The sequence below is a fragment of the Apis florea genome, unplaced genomic scaffold, assembly GCF_048593485.1.
Source record: "Apis florea isolate Af1SG1 unplaced genomic scaffold, ASM4859348v1 contig_2190_pilon, whole genome shotgun sequence".
Taxonomy (NCBI): domain Eukaryota; kingdom Metazoa; phylum Arthropoda; class Insecta; order Hymenoptera; family Apidae; genus Apis; species Apis florea.
In genome coordinates, this window is record NW_028256541.1 from 2049854 (window position 1) to 2060153 (window position 10300).

Sequence of the window (10300 nt, forward strand, 5' to 3'; positions counted from 1 at the left end):
ATGACGCAGGGGATGAAATCTTTTGTTCCGTGCGTGGATCCGAAAAAGGGAAAACGCGGTTCAAAGCGATAACATCAGCATCGATACGAATCGAAACGACGTGTTACGGTGCCTCGTCGTGCCACGTCATTTGAACGTGATGCGAAGAACGATAGGAAAAATATCGATAAGTTTGAAATGTTTGAAAAATATTTCTTCTTCGAGGGGAGGAGTTTCAAAATTATCAGAGTTTCTCTTCAGATTCGATATTGTAAACTTGAGTTTTAAAATCGATGGATTTTGTATTATTAAAAATTGTTGGATAAAAATTGTAAGACAATATTGTATGTAGCATGAAAGGATTGTTACGTTCAATTTGTACGACTGGGATAATTAAAAAATTATTTTCAATGATTAGAGAAATACGTCCCTCTTTAAACCGTCCCTCTTCTCCCGCTTTAATTGCAATTACGGGAGAGGCCACTCTGTACACGATACTCCCAACAATATTTTGTAAAATATTCATGGATGGAAAGAAAGATAATTAAAGCTCGACAAAATATACCGCATAATGGAACTCGAAAGGCATCGTTATCCCAGAATTGTATCTTACATTTTATTAAATTGCGTATGAATGCTTGATACTCGTATTTAACAAACTTATCTTATAACGAGCGTCTTTACTGGGTCATGTACCACGATTAAAATTTCAATCTATGAATAGGGGATTTCAAGTTTGATTAGCCGATCGATTCGAGACTCCGTATAGAAAATTATTCGAGCACCGTCGAATTACCGAAAGTAATTTACATGGCCTAGATAACACTCGCTGTTATATACGCTCGACATGAATGGAAACAGTCACGCAAGTATTAAATTGGGGGATGAACAGGGGCGGACAAGAGTCCAGAGTTCTTGCAGCGAGGGGGTTGCATTGTTTCGAGTCGATGTCATTCAACGATGTTATATCACGTGTTCTCTCGAAACGAGAAATCTAAAAGTATTTATTGGTGGACAAAATATTTTGAATATTGTTCTAATATATTGTTTAATATAACGTAATACATATAGAAAATGTATGTAACATCAACATCGTTGATACAACATCTTCGAAAATTTATTTCTTTCGAAATATTTTTTTAAAAACTGAACGTTAAAAAGATTTCGTATAAAAAATAATATATTCGATATATTTTTGTCGAATAATACTCTAATAATAGAATCCCTCTGGAATTAGCCATATTCGAATTTGACAAGTTTCCAAATTGAACTTTTTTCGAAACGATTAACTCCAACGCAATTTTTTTATTATTGGTTTTCGTTTTAATTTGAGTCGTCCCGGCTCGCTTTGATCTTAATTATAATTTTTCAGATTCACCTTTTAAAATATAATTACATCGTCAAAATTAACAAGGCAAATGTCACCATGGAGTTATTTTAAAACTTGAATATTCTTCTTTCACGTCTCTTGAATTGAATTTTTTTGGAAAGTCATTAAAAATTGAGTAGAAAGGCAAAGATTGTTTCTTTTTTTTAAAAAAAAATTCGAACGTTTATTAGAACTTTTTCTAAAACTATTATGAAAGATCGATGCTTTTCTTCAGCTGCCATTTTTGGCTACTTTTTTTTTTTTTTACCATTTTATTTTTTTACCTTTTACTTTAAATGAAAAGACGTCAACATTATTAATAAAATGCCCACAATGAACATGGCATTTAAAATTCAAAATATTCAAATAGTGTGAAATGATTTTCGAAAGAATTCAACTTACTTTAAAATAAAGATTTTAAAATTATAAAGATTACCGCAATTCAAAGATTGGTAATAAGATTTCAAAGGTTTTTAATGATTTATTTTGGTTTTATTTATTTTTTTAACATAATTGTAAAACTATTTTTAAAATATATTTCTTCAACATAATGGATAAAGCTTGAATTATTATTAAGTGACATTGATAATAGAAAATATATCCTCGTTTAATATTTCTTCACTTTTGAGAACATTAAACATAGAAACCGCCATGTTAATTTTCCGGTAATTATCTTCAACGAAAATAGAAAATATTTTCCTGTTTAATTTTCTTTACTTTTAGAAAAAAATACAAAGTTTATAAAGTTACAAGAAGATATATCTACATCAAACTATAAATTTTACATCGATGAAAGGAAAATGAGGCTGTACAAGAATCTTCTTTGACCATGTCATATTATAGTTTAACGGACATGTACTTTTGCAATTTTATTACACGCGGTTGCTCATCCATGAAAACCGCTTTTGCTGCCTACGCATTTTCCTTAATATAGAAAACTTAAAAAATAGAATACACGATGATACAATACACTTTACACTTTACAGAAATCATCAAGAATATACAAGTATCTTATTTTAAAATTCAATTTGATCGTTTCCATTTTCCCTATTCGTTATTATATTCGATACTAATTAATCAAAATAGAAAGGTATTTGACAAAATTTAATAAAAAAAAAAATATCTGTCAAAAATTTAACGACTGGTTAATTTTAATAACCAGTTATCTAATAAAAAATAGATGAGGCTTGAAACGTGTTTTTTTTTTTATTTTTTTATTTCTATTTTTTTTCTTTTTAGAAGATTAAAAGCCTATAGAGATTGGACAATCACTTGGAAACAATGTGTTCCAACAGTCGATCGACTGTAGAGACACAATTGTCCGAGTTTTAGAAATCGATTTGAGTTCGCCGACAGTCCCCTATAAAGTTTTGCGTCTATGCGCCACATTAAAAGTTTTATTCCATTTAAATATATTTTTATAATTGCAACGATCTTGAAAAGTTCTGGTAAGAATACAATTAAATTGTTCAATGGAAACCTGTATTTTGTGTTGCAAACTTTTATGACTGACATTGAAATGTTTACAAAGCATCGCTTAATTTTTTTTTTTTTTTTCTATACAAGTCATTCTTTAGATAACTTATTTCTAAAGTTAAATTTTCAATTAAAACTTAATAATGCAAAATTTGTGAACAATTGTTGCAACAATATTGAGTACAACGTTACAATGGTATATTAAGTTTTTCTCATTCTTTTTCATTTTTATATAATGAATAATTCTAAATATAACAAAATTTAAAAGTATTAAATCTTTAAATTCACTGAATCTTGCAAGTATTACCTATCTCATCAGGAGGAATATAATAATATAATCTTCTTTGGATTTATTGATCTTTGTAGAAACATGACACAAACACGATTTCGAATTCTTTGAACTTATCAATTCTGATACAGGTAATTCTTAATTCATGAAACTCTATTTCCTTTTTGGAATTGATGTTTCTTTTAAGCGTATCATAGCGAAAGAGAAAAATATTTTCATCTGTATTTCGAATTCAAAGATTTTTATTGGAAAGTTCATGAAACGTCATTTCTTCGAATATAAACCAATAAAAATTCTTTGAATAAATCAATAAAAAAAACTATTTTTATTAAAATTCTAACATTAAATTAAATTAATCAAAAAATTATTTTAAAAACTGAATTATGAAGCTATGAAGAATATTGAAACTTTTCACAAGATTCTCTTTCAAAATTCTTAAAAACTTAAATTTCATCGAATTTTTTAATCTTTTATATATCTCTTTTCAATCTTGTAAAAAATTTTTAATCACTTCAGAATACATTCTGTGAAAAATTCTATAAATTTTCAATGTTTTAAAATTTATAGAATCTTTAAGATCTATAATAAATCTATAATAAATTTCTAATTAAACTTTTAACTCTTAAAATTGTCTTATGAATTTTAAAAATTTCATTCATCAATTTTGTTTAGAGCAAATTCTAGAATTCACAACTAATGCTAACTCAATATTTTCCAATTTCTTCAGAAAATCAAAAGAAGATTTATAGCAAGATCTAATTGTAAGAATTTTTAATTATTTTTAATCTTGTAATCTCTACTCTAAAGTTATAATTAAATTCTAAACTTCATTAAACTTGCTCTAATCAATTCTAAAAATTTCTATAATCTCTAATTCTAATCTTTCAGAATTTAATTATATAATATCAATATTTTTTTTATTTTTTCCATAAAATCAATGCCATGATTGAATTTTTAACGTAAATCAGTTATTTGGTCTCAAATAAAACATAAAACACAAAGATTATAAAGATTGTAAGAAATATATTTCATAGTTTACATTACATTATCAACAGTAATACATTAATCAAGCTATAAATGAGAAATTTTGTGATAATTAAGGGAGAGTTTCCATTTCATTATTTTCCAATGGGATCGTTAATCATAAATAGGTATTAACTATTATGCTCCAAATCAGAATGGATTTTCCATTATAATTATAACAGTGTATGGACTGGCAAGAATTTACTGTCCACCTACCCAAGATGACGAAAACATTGACGTAATAATTCCGATAATAGTACATCTTGTGGACACTCGGTTCTACGTTTACAAATTTCAGAATTAAACAGAAAATGAAATAAAAGTGATCTTATTTAAATTAAAAAACACTCGACATATAATTTTTTATTAAAAAAAAATCAATACGATTCGAATAAAATGTCCCATTCGAGTCTACGTAAATTTCAAAATAAATTATTGCAGAAGTTTAATAACGATTAAAAATTACCTCATATTTATTTTATCGTTATTGAATATATTGAAAGAAGGGAATCATTTTTAATCAAATGCAACTTGAAACTTCATTCCATTGCAAATTAAATCGAAACAAAATTTACAAATTTCTAAGAAAAGGGGAAAGAAATATTATCAAGAAGAATTTCGAACATTATAAATCTCCCCAATTCACTTTCTTCTCTCCCGACATCCTTAATCCCTTCTTGACCTTCAGGCGTTCTCATATCGAGGTCCCTTTAAAGTTGCTCGTTCGAGAAGAGTCACCTGCGGGCGACGAGGAGATTCGGTAACAAGGCTCGGTTCACCGAATACAATATCGATCGGCGACTACTGGTATCAGTAGTTTAGAATGGGAACGAATTTCAGAAGGTCGAATCAGCCCTTTCACGCCAACGGAAGAAATTTTTCCCCCCCTCCTCCTGTAGTTCCTATTAAAGCAGAAAGAGGGTGTCGCGGATGAAACGAGGTCGTTATAACATCGAATAATAGTTTGTGAACCTCGACTTCGATTTCGATCAACTGCGACAATAATAATTTATTAATAAAATTTTTCAATGGATGTAACATTGATATTACGTGGAGTAATAAAATTGGAACCAAAAAAAAAATTAATACTTAAATTTTTTATTTGAATAGGTTTTGAAAATATTTTAAGATGAAGATCTTTTTCTTAGTTTTTTTTTTTTTTTATGTTAGAAATTATTTTATTACGAATCTCAAATGTAAAATTTTTATGCGTGAATGCAAGCAAATAGGGAAGAAGAGAGTATCGTGGCTTCATCAACAAAGTTATCTAATAAATGCCTCGAATATTGCAAGTCGGGTCAAAGGAGGTATTTGTTAGTAAGGATAATTAGGCAAGTGCTTGCGAAAATTGGGTTTAGCTTGCGATCCCCTCTGGCGGTGAGCACACGAAAGCTACCACATGAGCATCAACTGTGCACTAACTGCAGTTGAATGTTTAGTAAAGATATTATCTAATTTGGAATGAAGATGTTGTATGAACATATTAAAATCCATTATGAAATCTTCAATCCTTTATAAAAAAAATATAATATTTTTAACATTCGATAATGATCAATCTTTTGACAATGAGATAACGTGTATATGTAATTAAACAGAATTTTTAATAAAATTTTAAATACAGGGTATTTAACAAAATATTTAGCTTATTCAAAAATTATATACTCGAAATCCGATACTATGTAATACATATTGAATAATATTACGTATGCAAGATGTTCATGCAGAACACTTTTAGATGGTCGATTCTAAAGGCAAAAATAAACACAATAGTTGGTATGTCGATTGTGGCTTGTTAAATTATTTATATTTATTTATATATAGCAATTAAAATTTGCGTAAGACGAAATAAGATGGAAATAGAGCGAGACCACTTTATCTTTGTTACTCTGCTGTATATATTTTTATTGGAAGATAATATATCCAAATTAAAACATAATATATTCGAATTTAACAATGCAAGTTAAAGATCAAGGTTTACATTCAAAATTATTTCAATTTAAATTTGAAATATCATATTTAAATTTAAAAACGAAATAGTATACAATCAGTCATAAAGATCTCTGTTTATTTTTTTTTTTTTTTTTTTTTTACAAGGAAAATTCATCTAATCTGAAAGTTATACTTTTAATAAAAGTTTGTGTTTATGTAGAAGAAAAATCTCATCGTGCACATATATATGTCGTTATGCTCGATAAAATAACGAATACATTAATCTCGTTATTTAAACGTGAGAATTTTTTATTGAGAACGAAAATAATCAAACTAACCAATTGTAAAAGAATCGTGTTTAAAAACTATAATATTTGTCTGATCTGAAAATTTGTTAATAAATCGATATAATCGACAACATCGTAATTAAATTTGGTTATAAATTTATTGGTTATAATTTATTGAATATAGTTTATAACATTGTATGATAATATGTGAATGTGCATTGCGAATGATTCGAAGATTGTACAAAATATCACATTCAAATGAGATGAATAAAATGATATGTTGGTTACAATCAAGAAAATTAAGAAGTTTCTATCATTTTAAGCCAAGACATAAGATCATTCTGTCTGAAATCATAATTATCAATATCAAAATTCAAATATTTATTTGAAAATATCCAGAATCATAAGTTACGTCAATGAAACCATAAATAATCAAATCTTAGCTCAAATTCAAATCTTGAAATCTCAAACTTTAGCAAGGAAATCATATGAGTACCAAATCTACCAAATCTTAATCCTAAAATCACATGACTATAAACAAAATTTCTCACATTTCAGAACTTATCTCTCAAGTCTAATATCAAAATCTTGAGTTACAAATTCCCAATCACTAACTCTCGATCCCATAATTTGAGACCTTGGACTCCATCTATCTTGAATTCATCCTGATCTTGCAAAAGAGTGCAAAAGATTTCTCAAAATCATCATAGACAGTAAATAGTTATATTGATCTTATCATTATAAAGTTTTGAACACTTGGATATTTGATCCAATAATCTAAAAAAAAATCTCAATTCATCATCATCCAATGAAAAATATATACTGAATCCAATATATATTGACAAGATTCACAATATATTTATGAATAAAAATAATATACATAAATAGAGATAATAAAATATAAAAATGTGTTAATATATTCGTGAGAGAGTTTTGAATGATCGATTCTAGTTTTCAAAACAAACAAAAAAATATCAATTGAAGTTTATTTATTAAGTTACAAGCAATTTAAGTTTGTTTCAGATGAAGGAGAGGCAGAGATAAAGCGAAACGACGATGTGATGGAGATAAAGCTGTCTCATTCTATCTCCATCTTACTTCGTTTAATGCAAATTTAAATTGTTTATAACTTAATAAATAAATTTCGATCGACATTTTTGTATATCAACTTTTCTATTCCCTTTGATCTCTAGAATTTTCCACGAATATTAACATTCTATATGTACATACATATTTTGATTATTATTCATCTCGATAACTCAATACATTTTCTCCGTGAAAAACATTTTTTACGGATATTACAATGGAATAAGAACGATTTCCTTGATTCACAACATAATATATAGAGATGAAAGAAAGATAATCAAAACAAACAGAAGCAATGACATGACAACGACAAAAAGTGTGAGAAGTATCACAAAAAGAGGCGAATAAAAGATGAGAATAAAAATAGAGCGACAAAGAGAGGTATACATGCAAAGAGGCAGAGATAGACATGGATACAAGTAGGGAAGGATAACAAACGAATGGCAAAGTTGGCCTTGATCAAAACTCGGCCGCATCCAAGCGGAAGCTTCATCCCCTATCAAGCGATCTCTGTAAATCCGTGTACTTTCCTGCTTCTCGATCTCTATCGTCATTCCAATTCTAGCTTTTCGACTGTGAAAGAAAAAAAGGCCTATTTACTTCGTTCTCTCGTCCAAGTTTTGCTTTCGTCCACGATAACGACAGCGATTGTCTCTCTGTTGGCTTCAAAGAAAAAGAAGAGATCGATAGTGAATCGCTTTTCATCCAGTTTGATTAAATTCGTACGGACAGATCGATCGCATATTTTCGTCTGTGTGAATGCGCCTTTGACTCGAAGATTGAATAGAGAGTTTAATGATTCTCTCTCGTGATTCCGGCGAAGCGTGGTCTTGCTTCACTGGTCTACACAATTTTCGAAACGGTATCTGTTGTGCATTTTTAACGTTCAATAAGACGAACGTTTAAGAATTGTAAAATCGAGAAAAGATCAAATTAGCATGAATTTTTGTAACATTATGCATTAAAAGAAAGATTAATAACGTATGATTTAAATTAATAATATTATTTAAAATTTAGAAATCATGAAATCATTAAAAATTCTCTCATGAACAAATTTTACTAATTACTAACTTTAGTGCAATAGACAATTTTTATAAATAAAATTTTTTGATGTGAGTAAAAATAATACGATAATGATGAAATGGAATAAGATGGATAAAATATTTTCGTGTCATTAATTCTAATAACAATAATTAAAGTCTCCTAAAAAAAAATGATTATCTTTATTGACTTTATGAATTTTTTTTTTCAATAATTTATTATTATTTATATTTTTTTTCTCTCCAAATTATTCTACTTTTTATAACAACTTTTTGAATTTGCGTTAAATAATTGACAGAAAAATATTTATCGATAAAAGAAAAATCGAAGATCAATTTTTTGATAGCTATTAAAAATTTTCAAGGATACGTCAAATCAACTGATGTCCTTCTTACTTCGTTTTCGAGTAAAGACACTGTTACAAAGCGTGCTTTGACATATTTTGAAGATGAATATAGATATGTATCATTGAAAAATCTCGAGTAGTTGGCTTGGCATCAAATTACTGATGACACTACTTGCATGAGCACCGATTTTTGTCTAATCAGCGACTCTTGATCATCCAGCAAAATGGTTTTCAGTTGTCTACCACGAAAGCAATCTCAAGAACTTTTACATTGTCGACTTATAAACTTGATAACTCATCGATTGGCACAAATCCTGCTCATTTATTGTGCCCGTAATATTAAAAAAACATGTAAAATTGCGAAAAATGATATTTAAAAGAATGATTATGGATATATGTATACAAATTAATTTTAAGTATGTATATAATTATTGTTACATATGTAATTTATTTATTATAAAAATATTATTAATTAATTTTTACGATTTGTTTCAAATTTTTATCAATTTCCTATATTTTCCTGTTCCACCGTAAATTAACAATGTATAATTTATATATTCAATAAAAAAAAACTTGTTTTTACACGATATAATTGATTTGTGAAATTAAAATTATGAAACGTTTAATTTAAATTTGAAATATTGAAAAAATATGCATACATATTATGCATTCTCTAAATGAGAATAAATATCACAGAAATATTCGCAATTAAAATAAAATAAATTCTAGAATATAATTTGACAAAAAAATGTATATCTTATATATGGAATAATTAAAGTTTTGATAAAATTACTTTCTTGAAAATACAGTTCTTCTCTCAAAAACTCGAAATAAATTCAAATACGAGAGTAATTGCAATTATGCGATCATTAACCAGAAACATTTATTTTCCATTTTTTTTCTCCTCGTTACGTTTTCCAAAAGTTAATCGACGTTAAAAATATGATTCTAGAAAAATTCTCGCTCGACGCGTATGTTTAACGTTGTAATTAACGAGAAAATGGCGAGAACGTGTATTCGAATGAAATACAGCCGGCGTATATATAGGAAGGTGTGACCGTAGGAGCGGCTTTATTCGCATGTCTGACCAAATGGCACTGCTTGGCACCGATAATTTCAACCTTTTTCCCGTGAACTAATGATTTCCTATTCACCTCCGTTTCTCATTTCGATTCAAAAATTCAATTTTCCTTTTTATTTATTTCAAACTCGATAAAAATTATCGAAAGATTCCGCTATCTTATCATCATTCTTCATTATTTTTAAGTTTATTACTCATTTACTTATTATCAGATTCGTGAAAGAATTATACGTGTCGTTTATGATAATGCATAATAGATTTAATATAAAATCAATATTTATATCAAAAAGTTGTTAATATAAAATTAATTTATAAAATTTTCATTATTCTTATTTTCTTTCTCCGGTTTGTTAATAATTAGAATTTTAATAATATATCGGTAAATATCAATGCA